This window comes from Pristiophorus japonicus, chromosome 19 (genome assembly GCF_044704955.1).
Source record: "Pristiophorus japonicus isolate sPriJap1 chromosome 19, sPriJap1.hap1, whole genome shotgun sequence".
NCBI classification, from domain to species: Eukaryota; Metazoa; Chordata; class Chondrichthyes; family Pristiophoridae; genus Pristiophorus; species Pristiophorus japonicus.
The window spans coordinates 56,088,810-56,103,015 of NC_091995.1; the positions used below are offsets into that span (position 1 = coordinate 56,088,810).

Below are 14,206 nucleotides of genomic sequence, written 5' to 3' on the forward strand. Positions count from 1 at the left end.
TTGAGAGATCATGTGATCACCAGATACTGGAAGTGCAGTTGATCACCAGATACCTGAGAGAGCATATGATCAGCCCCTCCTCAAAGAGCCTCCTTACCTCACCAAACTCCTTGAACATGTTGTCACTTCACAAATCTGTGCCAATCTTTCACATGACTTCCTGTCTGAAATCTCCAAACAGGTGTTGTACCCCTCCCACAACCTTAACCAAAGTCACAAATGACATCCTCTGACAGTGGCGCACTATCTGTCCTCGTCATTCTCCGCAGTCTTTGACACGGTTGACCAAACCATTCTACTCCATGCCTCTTTTCCATGGATCAGCTCAACGAGACTGCCCTCAACTGGTTCCACCCTTCCCTATATGGTTGGAGCCAGAGAATCTCCCGCAATGGCTTCTCCTCTCACCTCCCCGCACCATTACTGCAAGAGTATATCCTTGGCCCCCTGCTCTTCCTAGTCTACACGCTGGCCCTTGGCAACATTTCTTTCTAATGGCTGTAGAAAATAGGGACATAACTGACAAAATACAAACAGAATCTAAATGATTTGAGATAAAGGATAAAAAGGAATCGATCATGCTAATAAGGGTATTCTACAGACTACTTAATAGTGGAAGGGAGATGAAGGAATAAATATATAAGCAACGCAAAGACATAGAATAATAATCATGTGAGATTCCAACTACATCGAAATAAACTGGCACGAAGAGGGAGTAAAGGGGTACAAAGAATGGAGTGTTTACAGTGTGTGCAGGACTCCTTTCTTACTCGGTATGTAAAAAGCCCAACAGGAGAGGGAGCACTGCTGTATCTAGTAATGGGAAATGAACCAAAACAGAAGTAAGTGTAGGGGAAGCAGCAGTGATCATATCATAAGAAGGTTCAAGATACAGGTTGAGAAGGACAACAGTAAGACAAAGGCCAAAGTAATAGATTAGGGGAAAAAAGCTGATTATGAGTTGATGAGAGTGGAACCAAGGAAGATAAATTGGAAAATAATTTTGACAAACAAAGAGATAGAAGAAATTTGGGAAATATTTAAAATGGTGATCAATAGAGGTCCTGGGAAATACATTCAGCTAAAAAAACAAGAACAAACTAGCCAAGTAATTAAACACCATGGATGTATTGTTGTGGAAAAATATTTCCGAGACTGTATAATATATAACGAGAGGTTTATTAAATCGGAGACAAAGCTTTGGGAGAAGTGTTAAAGACCCCTGTCTTTGAACCATCTTCTCAAATTGGTATCTGCAGTGAAGTCCTTTTATCTTACAAATTACGTCACTTTACAACACATGCTTTAGCACTACAAAGCTGTTACTATCGAAGGCTAAGCTTTTGATATTAACCATCCTGCATTGTGACAGGGCAGTATAAACAAGTGCAGGCTTTTGACACCAGTATAAACAAACATACCTAGCACTTAACTCTCCAGTGTTCATTATCTCACTTTCCTATCTTCATCATTAACTCAAGGCCAGCATACCTTAAAGTCTAACTGTTTTTTTTTATATAATGCATTAAATTGTCCCTTACAAAATTCATTAAAGGGGAAAATAAAACAAATGTTTGGTCCCGTATACTAGTCCAGTATATGTCCAAAAATCCGCTCCAACAATATTCCCCCTTTTGGTCCTGGAGGATGTTTACGAAATCCAGATGACCACAGTGATAGTAGCATATATTCGTCCTTTGGGGTATGTTACTTCCCTGATGTTCCGTATGTCCACCTTGCCTGTAGCTCTAGGCTACCCTTCAAAGATAGTGGTCGGTGTCATCGTCGTCTGTTTCTTCATCCTTGGTGTCTTCAGGTATTTCCATCAGGTGTGCTTCTTCTTCGGCGTTTACACTGGCTACTGGCATCAGTCGAGCCATCATAACTTTACAGCAGATATTAAAACACCCGATAATCAGACAGCAAGTAATTATTATTACAACCAGAATAATTACTCCATGCATAAGATAGGACCCCCAGGATCCCCCTAACAGCCAGTCAAACCAGCCAGATCCTCCTGCTGTTATGGATAACTTCTTTACCTCCCTTCTTATGTGATCAGCGAGGTTGGTTATGTTTTCTGAATTATCGGGAATGTAAGTGCAACATTCAGCTCCAATTAAGGCACATGTGCCCCCACTTTGTGCTAGTATCTAGGGCCATTCGGTTCTGGAGTACCATTGTGCGTATGGCTACCATTTCAGCCGTTATGCCCTCCATTGCTTCAGCAGTGTCGTTAACTATCTGTTCCAGTACCCTCTCTAGGTTATGTAATTCATCCATGGTACGTCCTATCCCGAATGGGAGCATCATGACCCCAAATAGCCTCTCTACCGGGGTAAGATCTCGTCTTAGTCGACCTGGTGTCTGTACTTCTGCTAAAGTACTGACAAAAGGGACCACATATCCAAAATAACAGGACCCCCTCCAGTTCTGAGGCAACCAGGGGTAGGCCTTATGCCCACACACAAAATAAGTACCATTGTATGCTGTTAGATTCGATCCCAATCTCTCTCTCAGCCCCCGTCGCCACCTAGGGTCCCAATCCTGGCTACTTGTCTGATTCTTCAAACCCTCTATTTTAAAGAACCCCTGGTTTGTTGTTTCACTGGCTATTATGTTCCACCTGGCGAGGTTAAAGTATTGCGTACAATTGCTATATCCTGCTACAAAACCTGTTTCCTCAATAGTCAGGTCTCTAGTGAAACAAATGTCAGCGGTGGGCCTTCCAACTCCTGAGGTGTTGGTCAAAACCAGGAACGGGGGTCGTACCGACCTATTGTATTCCGGCTGGTACCATCCGTCAATGCATCCAAAAGGTAACCCCCCCCCGATCTCCACGTTTCTTTATCCCCACTCTGGTTCCAAGTATCATTTACTTCCCCTGTACCGTTTTGCCGCATTACCCACTCCGCTACTTCCGAAATGTTAAGGGAGATTGACCTCAAGGGGATGCCTCCTTTGCTATGTATGGGGATGTGCGAACATACCCAGCAACTGGAAAAGTTCTCATTTTGCGCATAAACATAAGACATGTACAAAAAGGTATTCACATGTAACTCTCGTTTTGGTCCAGCTAGCAGGCCGGACCTAACACGAACTATGATAATCGCACTGATCGCAATATATAGTTTCATCTTATTACTCTATAATTAACAAATAGTCAAAGGCAAAATGGCCAAATGGCTTGCTTGAAGAATCTCTCGCTGTCAGTCTGTAAATAGACAAACAACAACAACTAATACATGTGCTAAACGGCTGGTTCAAAAACCTTAAGCTGGGTCCAATGCTTCCATTGTCCGTTCCCTTTAACATCGATGCAGGCACAAGTGTCCCTGCTGATTATAACCTCATACGGTCCTATCCATTTTTGAGGCAAACCCCGGTTTTTCCGGGAGGACCCTTACCATAACGCGACTTCCCGCCAACGGGATTTCAGGGAGCTTTGCAAGCTGTGCTTCCGCGTCTCTTTCTTCCTGATTGTCCCTAACTAATTTATGCATCCCTTTTAATTGAGTACTTAGTTCCAAAACATACCGTTTTATTTTGTCTTTTAATGGGCCTACATCGGCCCCCCCTGTTATGATGTTCTCTGGTAATTGCATCGCCCTTCCTGTCATTAGTTCATAAGGAGTTAATCCGGTTGTCCGGTTTGTCGTGGCTCTTAACTTCATCAATATAATGGGTAATACTTCTGTCCACATTTTTCCTTACATTTGCATGGCCTTTGCCAGGGCGTTCTTAAGGGTACGGTTCATGCGCTCTACCATTCCAGAACTCTGCGGGTGGTAGGGGGATGTGGAATTTTTGTTTTATGCCCATCAACTGGCATATTGTTTTTACAATTTTTCCGGTGAAGTGGGTGCCTTGGTCGGAATCTATTTGAAGAGGCACTCCCCATCGGGGAATCACCTGCTCGGTCAATATCCTTGCCACTGTTGAGGCAGTGCAATCACGTGTGGGGAAAGCTTCCACCCACCGGGTAAATTGATCTATAATCACTCGGCAATATCTTTTTCCTTGGGATGGGGGCAAAGGCCCTGTGAAATCAATTTGTACGTGTTCCCATGGCCCCCGTGGACGGGGCTGGTGTCCCATTTTAATTTTAATGGGCCTGCCTGAATTATATTGTGCGCACGTAACGCATCGATGGCAATATTTGGTGATATCTCTCCCCATCCCTTTCCACCACCAATCTCTCCCAAGACTCCCGGTCATGGCCTCTCATCCCGAATGAGACAGGCCATGGTGCAACTCCAATAAGGTATTCTGTAAGCATTCAGGCGCCATTACCTTGTCGTTTCGTCTCCAAATGTTATCCTTCCCTTGCGTTGCGCCCTGCTTTGTCCACATACCTATTTCCTCCTCAGAAGTGTCCTGGTGTAGTTTCTCAATACTTATCTGTTCGTCTCGGGCCCCAGCGGCACTGACTTAATTCCAGTGCCCGGGTGAGGGCTACCAGTTCTGCCACTTGAGCTGATGACCCCCCATTAATTCGCCCTGATTCAACTGTCTCTAGATCCTGGTTAACTACGGCCCATCCGGTACGAGGTAGTCCCTCTACGTATTTTCATGAGCCGTCCACAAACAAGGTTTGTTCTGCGGTTTGAAGGGGGGCGTCTTTTATTCTATCCTCTTCCATATCCTCACATACCTCTTCGCAAAAGTGGGGTTCCCCTTCACCCGTCATACCTTCTGCGGGGTTGTTTCCTACATCCCTAATTATGGTTACCGCTTTGTTGGGTGTTAAGAGGACTGCTTCCCACTTTGCCCGTCTCATATTAGATACGGTTCTCAGTTTTCCTGTGTTTAACATTCCTACCAATGTGTGTTTAGTGTGGAGAATGATGTTTCCAGTCGTCATCACAGGCTCGCTTATTTTTACCGCCCAAGCTGCGCAATCTAGCGCGGCTATACATCTGGATTAGTAATGGATATTGAGGCTCCCGTGTCCACTAGCATCTCACACTGTCGGCCCCCTACTAGTGCAGACACATACATCCTTCCCTCCTTTTTACTTTGTACAGGGGCCGCCGGACATCACCGGGTGGCTTTGTACTCCTGCCACTTCTGGTATTCCTGTTCTGACAGGGTCCTTGCCTTATTAGGATAGCCATTTTTACCATAGCATGTCGCTTCCAGGTGCCTTTTCTTACCACAATACGTACATTGCTTTTCACTGCCTTTCCCTTTGCATTCCCTGGCAAAATGGCCCGGTTTTCCACAATTGTGGCAAGTCCCCCTTTTCTGCCTCCTCCTGTTCCCGTGGCAGAGACCTTTTCCTGCTTTATCTTTTTCTTTTTTAAACTGCTAAAGCTTACTGTTTTAGCCTTTTTCAAAAGTCCCTTTTACACCTTCACAGATAGCTTACCGCTCGCCCAGGAGTTTGACCTGATCCCTGAAGGTATTTCTAAATTTAAAACTCTTTTTTTTTTTACTGAGCTAGAAGCTTTCGTGTCAAGGTTTTACACAAAGGAAAATGGGAGCGTTTTAAAAGGCATTCTTTATCTCATTCCTGGACTAAATTTATGTCTTTCAACCCAATTGCATGTTTTCTTTCGACAAGTAAGTGAGCGTGTCAAATTCTTTTTTTTTTACTACCGGGACCATGTATTTTTATCTTTTACTCAACAAACCTATCCTTTGTGCATTTCCTAGCTCCGTAACTTATCATCCGAATATATCCACACCTTCGTTTCTAACTTAAAATGTAATACCATAAGGTTCACAGTTTCTTAAACTTCCCACATACAGGACAACACTACGAAGGGTTAAAAAAAAAACATTTCACTCTGTTTGGAAAGAGTGGGTGGAGCTAAAACAGGCATGCAACTCCACACCTTCCCAAACAGGCTTTCATTCATTCCACAGTCAAAATCTCGAGTACTCTCTTCATTCAAAATAGACACTCACAAAAGTCTCCCTTCATTCAACAAAGCTTATGTCTGGATCCATATGTCACTTAAGATAGTCACTATCAGCTTTTTTATGGCATTACGTAATTACGCAAGTTACAATTAATGATAGGAATTAATTAATGACCCGGGCAGCCCGCGTTTTACATTCCCTTCCTTACCTTCCATGTTCGCCAGTCTCGGACGTTTCCCTTTGTTTCTGTAATACTGACGGCCACGACTACTCTGTGGAGACCCTTTGTCTTCGCAACAAAGCTAGCGTGTTTCCCTACCACCGGAGTTTTCGGCTCTAGGTTGGATCGATCAGTTCCCTTCCGCACCGACCTTATTTACTAAAGGGACAATTCAAACTGGTTAGTCAGCCTCTTCCAGCTATCTGTTTACTCGTATCTTATACACTATCCCGTCGTGCCCGTACACCTCTCTTTTCAGTCTCTAACACCAGATTCCAGATACTGTCTTAAGTGATCACGTCTGATCAGACAGTATCCTGTCGTGACGCCATTTTGTTGTGGAAAAATATTTCCGAGACTGTATAATATATATAAAGAGAGGTTTATTAAATCGGAGACAAAGCTTTGGGAGAAGTGTTAAAGACCCCTGTCTTTGAACCATCTTCTCAAATTGGTATCTGCAGTGAAGTCCTTTTATCTTACAAATTACGTCACTTTACAACACATGCTTTAGCACGACAAAGCTGTTACTATCGAAGGCTAAGCTTTTGATATAACCCATCCTGCATTGTGACAGGCCAGTATAAACAAGTGCAGGCTTTTGACACCGGTATAAACAAACATACACAGCACTTAACTCTCCAGTGTTCATTATCTCACTTTCCTATCTTCATCATTAACTCAAGGCCAGCATACCTTAAAGTCTAACTGTTTTTTTTATATAATGCATTAAATTGTCCCTTACAAAATTCATTAAAGGGGAAAATAAAACAAATGTTTGGTCCCGTATACTAGTCCAGTATATGTCCAAAAATCCGCTCCAACAGTATAAAGAGAATAGGGTAAAATCGAAACAAAAGAAAAAGGCATGCACCGTACATAGTCAATAAAGGGAAAGACGACTAAAGGGAATGTGAAGAGGTTTGGATATAATTCAAAAAACAATTAGGAAGGTAAAGGGGAACTACAAAATTAAATTATCAAGGAATGTAAAATTAAATAGTAAAGTACGCTACAGAATCATGAATAACAAAATAAAAATCAGGATCGGAATTGGGCCACTAAGCACAAAATAAAAGTTCACGGGGTTGGGGATAATATATTAGCATGGATAGAGGATTGGCTAATTAACAGAAAACAGAGTCGGGATAAATGGGTCATTTTCTGGTTGACAAGCAATGACTAGTGGGGTGGCACAGGGATCGGTGCTGGGTCCTCAACTATAATTAATGACTTGGAAGAAGGGACCGAGTGTAATGTAGCCAAGTTTGCTGATGATACAAAGATGGATGGGAAAGCAAATTGTGAGGAGGACACAAAACATCTGCAAAGGGATATAGACAGGCTAAGTGAGTGGGCAAAAATTTAGCAGATGGAGTATAATGTGGGAAAACTTTGGCAGAAATAATAGAAAAGCAAATTATAGTTTAAATGGAGAAAAATTGCATAGTGTTGCAGTACAGAGGGACGTGGGGATCCTTGTGCATGGAACACAAAAAGTTAGTATGCAGGTACAGCAAGTAATCAGGAAGACAAATAGAATGTTGGCCTTTATTGCAAGGGGGATAGAGTATAAAAGTAGGGAAGTCCTGCTACAACTGCACAGGGTATTGGTGAGGCCACACCTGGAGTACTGCGTCCAGTTTTGGTCTCCGTATTTAAGGAAGGATATACTTGCATTGGAGACTGTTCAGAGAAGGTTCACTAGGTTGATTCTGGAGATGAGGGGGTTGACTTATGAGGATAGGTTGAGTAGGTTGGGCCTATACACATTGGAGTTCAGGTGATCTTATTGAAACATAAGATAATGAGAGGGCTCGACAAAGTGGATGCAGAGAGAATATTTCCACTCATAGGGGAAACTAAAACTAGGGGACATGGGGCTAGAACCTCCATTTTTGAGCTTATCGCCCAAAAATGGCCGTTATTTCCAGTGTGGGTGGTAAAAAAGGGTTTTCAGATCACCACTTCTCGCCCATTCTTAAAACACCTAGTTTACATTTTTGAAAATGGGCGTTACCGTGAGCGATAGCAGATGGGCGGTAGCGATACATTTTTCGTAAAGTGTCGCTGTCCTTAGCAACGGCATGGCAATGCTCAATTCCCGCGATTCAAGAGGTCAAGGGTCACCATGACATGCGCAGAAGAGGAGACAGAGAGAGAGGGAGCTCAGAGGGACTGAAGGCGTGGCTGGGATTGGTGTGGCTGCTTTGGGAGGAAGGAAGGAGTCTTTAGAGCTTCACAGCAAGTAGGCAAACAAAAATTAGCTGTTACCAGCCACATGTGACCGAATTTGGCCTATAATGGATGGGGAGGAGGAGGTATCACAGCACGCTGTGGAGCCTGATGCTGGAGAGAGCAGTGAGGTGGGAGAGGAGCACATTGGAGGGCACAAAAGAGCCAGGAGGTTCTCGGACGAGGCAAATGCCTCCCTCCTGCAGGAGGTCGAGTTACACTGGGGTGATTTGACACAGGGAGAGCGTGGGAAGCCCACCCCAAAGGCCTACCAGAGGATATGGACCGAGATAGTAGAGGTGGTCTTGGTCTCGTCACGTGACCAACGAGCAACCAATGCCGCAAACGATGGAACAACCTTGTGGGATCTGCAAGAGTAATTTACATGTACTTATGTATTTATATAATTTGATTTGTAACAGTCATGAGTGACTATCAGCAGATGTGAGGTCTTGCACTTTTACCGGCAATGTTTTACTCAAAGCCTGTGGTCAAGGTGTACATCTTTAGGTAAAGAATTATAATAATCATGATTCCATCTGTCGGTTATGTGTTGTATCAGTGTCTGTAACAGTACCTAGCAATGATATCACGCAATGATCTCATGCCATGTCGTCCTGTCCCTTTTTACAGAAGAAGCTATCGATGATGAGGTCCATGCAGAGGCGAACGGGTGGGGGTGTCACCAGTCCCCAGCAACATCGCTGAGATGGAGGAGCGAGTGCTAGCACTCGTGGGGAATCAGCCACGGACGCATCTGCAGACCCGGAAGTGATGCCACGTGAGTAAAGCTTTCATCATTGCGTGATCTAGTCAATAGATGCCACAACAACTCATATCCACCCAATCATATATGATAGATGATTTCGAAAAGTGTCATAGAAATAATGCTGGCCTAATGAAAATCATTGCAATCCACAATGTGTTGATGGTCATGAAATGTGATGTCTGCGATGATTTTGAGAGCGGTGGTGCTTTTGTCGTGCATACGCTGTGTGTAGCACTGGACTCACCTTGTGACCCTAGCACCCCCTTCTCCTCTAATAACCTCATTTGTGTCTTCTAGCTCAGCCAGCAGCGCGGCCCCAGGTAAGACCACAGAGACCAGAAGGTGGGGGCGCGGGGCAGGAGTCGACGGACGATCCTCCTACATCTGGTGCTGAGGAGCTCCGATTGTCGGCCGTCAATCCGCTGGGTCTGTTCTCCACGGATGAGAGCGCAGATTTCGAGGAACCTGCATCGCCACGCTCCAGAAGCCATTCCACCCCAAGGCCATCTAGTGATCCTCCGGTCATTCCCGCCTCCACTCTGGAGGTGCCGACCCCAAGCACCTCTCCACAGGGCACCCCATTTGTCCCCAGGATGGCGCCGCCTGGGGAGGCCTCGTGGATGCGGCAGGTCTGTTCCACGAGCGCGACATGACAGAGGAGAGATGGGGCAGTTGTCCAGGAGGACTGTAGACATTAGTGACCAGCTCATCGAAGCTTTGGAGGGCATATCCCGACACCTAGCCACCATGTCCGAGTACATTCCGTGCATGACGGAGTCCCTGGATGCAATAGCCAGGAACACTGCTGCCACAGGCCTCCCAGTGATCCCCGAGTGCGGCACTCCACCCCCAGGTTCCACCCCACCACTGCAAATGACAGATGAGAGCAAGGACCAAGATCCTGCTTCAACATCAGAAAATGTTGCCCCTTGGCACCCCCCGCTTCCGTATCTGTGCAACCACCGCATCTGCCTTCATCCCCCCCAATGAGGCACCGCCTGAGGAGCTCCTCGGCCAGGCGCCGTGGAGCGAGGTGGGGAAGGGGTAGAGGTGGGTAGAAGAAAGGGGGGGGGGGGAAGGAAAGTGAGGTGCATGTCTGCAGATGATGGCTGTGTTATATCTCCATCTGTTGCAATGTATTGGGAGAGGGGATCACACTCCTGCTTTGTCTTTGTATTCTGTGATGGTGGATATGTTCAACATGTGATTTATGTCAATGGTGGAAAAAGTGGGGTGTGGGTGGGGGTTGGGTGTTATTGGCTGTGATACTTATGATTTCAGACCAATATTGGTATTAAACTTTTGTTATTGAACATAACCTTGTTGTGCATTGTCTCAGATAGCTGACCATTACACACTGGTGATTCCTCACCGTGAAAGGGTTAAATACAATTTATCAATCAACGTAAACTTTAACTGGCACCAAGGTGATGGGCACCATTGATGTCTGAGCTGCACGCACACAGCAGTGTGTTGGCGTTGTCACTCACATAAGCGCTCTATCAGCCAAATTTTTCCGATATCAACTCCTCACGTAAGTGTGGGATTTAACAAATGCCAGCCACACTGCTGCCGTTTCTTCCGGTAAGTTCCACTTTTTGTGGGCGGTTTTTTGAGCGGGCGATATGTGTGCGAGGTGGTGAAATTAACGGTGGGCGATCTCCATGGCCGCTAGTTTGGGTAAATATGCTCTTTATGACAAAAAACAGTCGCCAGGCGTTATTATTGAATCTCGGCGTTAAGTCCGTGAGGAAAGTAACGCTGGGCGATAATATGGGCGTTGAAATCACCCATTCTGCTGATTCCGCACCAAAAAAGTGGGCGGGCGGGAATGTTTTTTCTCGGCGTTAAGCCCTTTGGGAAAATAACGCTCGGCGTTAAGTCTCCTAAAAAAGCTCGTCAGTTTCCATTTTGTGCCAAAATGGGCGATATCTGGCCGTCATACATCATTTCAGTGGTTAATTGGGCATTAAGTGGATGTTAAGCAGGCAAAAAAAGTGGAGGTTCTAGCCCATCGTCTCAGAATAGGGGGCTGCCCTGTTAAAACTGAAGTGAAGAGAAATTTCTTCTCTCAGAGGCTTGTAAATCTATGGAATTCTCTGCCCCACAGAGCTGCGGAGGCTGGGTCATTGACTATATTTAAGGCGGAATAAGACAGATTTTTGAGCGATAAGGAAATAAAGGATTATGGGGAGCGGGCAGGGAAGTGGAGCTGAGTCCATGATCAGATCAGCCATAATCTTATTGAATGGCGCAACAGGCTCGAGGGGCCAACTGGCATTCGCCTGCTCCTATTTCTTATGATCTTGTGTATCCGTCAGTGATGGTCACCGGGTGTGTACAGGTGTCCCTGGTACGCCTCAATGATACTGGTCACCCGGTGTGTACAGGTGTCCCCGATACCCCTCGGTGATACCGGTCACCCGGTGTGTACAGGTGTCCACGGTATCCCTCAGTGATGGTAACCCGGTGTGTACAGGTGTCCCCGGTACCACTCGGTGATACTGGTCACCCGGTGTGTACAGATGTCCCCGGTACCACTCGGTGATACTGGTCACCCGGTGTGTACAGATGTCCCCTGTACACCTCAGTGATACTGGTCACCCGGTGTGTACAGATGTCCCCGGTACCACTCGGTGATACTGGTCACCCGGTGTATACAGGTGTCCCCGGTACACCTCAGTGATACTGGTCACCCGGTGTGTACAGGTGTCCCCGGTACACCTCAGTGATACTGGTCACCCGGTGTGTACAGATGTCCCCTGTACACCTCAGTGATACTGGTCACCCGGTGTGTACAGGTGTCCCCTGTACACCTCAGTGATACTGGTCACCCGGTGTGTACAGGTGTCCCCGGTACACCTCAGTGATACTGGTCACCCGGTGTGTACAGATGTCCCCTGTACACCTCAGTGATACTGGTCACCCGGTGTGTACAGATGTCCCCTGTACACCTCAGTGATACTGGTCACCCGGTGTGTACAGATGTCCCCGGTACCACTCGGTGATACTGGTCACCCGGTGTATACAGGTGTCCCCGGTACACCTCAGTGATACTGGTCACCCGGTGTGTACAGGTGTCCCCGGTACACCTCAGTGATACTGGTCACCCGGTGTGTACAGATGTCCCCTGTACACCTCAGTGATACTGGTCACCCGGTGTGTACAGGTGTCCCCTGTACACCTCAGTGATACTGGTCACCCGGTGTGTACAGATGTCCCCTGTACACCTCAGTGATACTGGTCACCCGGTGTGTACAGATGTCCCCGGTACCACTCGGTGATACTGGTCACCCGGTGTGTACAGGTGTCCCCGGTACACCTCAATGATACCGGTCACCCGGTGTGTACAGGTGTCCACGGTACCCCTCGGTGACACCGGTCACCGGGTGTATACAGGTGTCGCCCGGTACACCTCAGTGATACTGGTCACCCGGTACCCCTCGGTGTGTACAGGTGTCCCCGGTACACCTCGGTGATACCGGTCACCCGGTGTGTACATGTGTCCCCAGTACCCCTCAGTGATACTGGTCACCCGGTATCCCTCGGTGTGTACAGGTGTCCCCGGTACACCTTGGTGATACTGGTCACCCGGTGTGTACAGGTGTCCCCGGTACCCCTCGGTGATACTGGTCACCCGGTGTGTACAGGTGTCCACGGTATCCCTCAGTGATGGTAACCCGGTGTGTACAGGTGTCCCCGGTACCACTCGGTGATACTGGTCACCCGGTGTGTACAGATGTCCCCTGTACACCTCAGTGATACTGGTCACCCGGTGTGTACAGATGTCCCCGGTACCACTCGGTGATACTGGTCACCCGGTGTATACAGGTGTCCCCGGTACACCTCAGTGATACTGGTCACCCGGTGTGTACAGGTGTCCCCGGTACACCTCAGTGATACTGGTCACCCGGTGTGTACAGATGTCCCCTGTACACCTCAGTGATACTGGTCACCCGGTGTGTACAGGTGTCCCCTGTACACCTCAGTGATACTGGTCACCCGGTGTGTACAGGTGTCCCCGGTACACCTCAGTGATACTGGTCACCCGGTGTGTACAGATGTCCCCTGTACACCTCAGTGATACTGGTCACCCGGTGTGTACAGATGTCCCCTGTACACCTCAGTGATACTGGTCACCCGGTGTGTACAGATGTCCCCGGTACCACTCGGTGATACTGGTCACCCGGTGTATACAGGTGTCCCCGGTACACCTCAGTGATACTGGTCACCCGGTGTGTACAGGTGTCCCCGGTACACCTCAGTGATACTGGTCACCCGGTGTGTACAGATGTCCCCTGTACACCTCAGTGATACTGGTCACCCGGTGTGTACAGGTGTCCCCTGTACACCTCAGTGATACTGGTCACCCGGTGTGTACAGATGTCCCCTGTACACCTCAGTGATACTGGTCACCCGGTGTGTACAGATGTCCCCGGTACCACTCGGTGATACTGGTCACCCGGTGTGTACAGGTGTCCCCGGTACACCTCAATGATACCGGTCACCCGGTGTGTACAGGTGTCCACGGTACCCCTCGGTGACACCGGTCACCGGGTGTATACAGGTGTCGCCCGGTACACCTCAGTGATACTGGTCACCCGGTACCCCTCGGTGTGTACAGGTGTCCCCGGTACACCTCGGTGATACCGGTCACCCGGTGTGTACATGTGTCCCCAGTACCCCTCAGTGATACTGGTCACCCGGTATCCCTCGGTGTGTACAGGTGTCCCCGGTACACCTTGGTGATACTGGTCACCCGGTGTGTACAGGTGTCCCCGGTACCCCTCGGTGATACTGGTCACCCCGGTACCCCTCGGTGTGTACAGGTGTCCCTGGTACACCTCAATGAAAGCGGTCACGCGGTGTGTACAGGTGTCCCCGGTACCCCTCGGTGATACCGGTCACCCGGTGTGTACAGGTGTCCTTGGTATCCCTTGTCCTACCCTCACTGACTCTCTGTCCCACCAATGAATAAAGAACTCTCTGAAGTACATCCTTTGTCCACAAGGGGGCGCCAGAGGCTGTTGCTCTGCTCGTGTGACTGGAGCAAACCTGAACTCTCTCACTCTGCGGGGCAACAGATGACTCATCGCAGAGGTGTATTCTGATTG

At 47.6% G+C, this 14,206-nt stretch overlaps 1 protein-coding gene across 8 annotated transcripts in view; it reads right to left on the reverse strand.

Annotated features, from left to right (window-relative positions):
• Nucleotides 1–1,160: 1,160 nt before the first annotated feature.
• The window catches only part of LOC139229874 (zinc finger protein ZFP2-like), a 40,431-nt gene continuing 27,385 nt past the window's right edge, over nt 1,161–14,206 (reverse strand). For 7 of the 8 annotated variants that reach the window (XR_011587844.1, XR_011587842.1, XR_011587839.1 and 4 more), the window contains 2 exons: nt 6,077–6,247; nt 1,161–3,214 (listed from right to left, as the gene is read on the reverse strand). The gene's annotated coding sequence lies outside the window, so the exon portion shown is untranslated. Of the gene's footprint in view, nt 3,215–6,076; nt 6,248–8,632; nt 8,692–14,206 lie in introns of those variants that run through there. The other variant, XR_011587843.1, reaches the window with a different exon arrangement.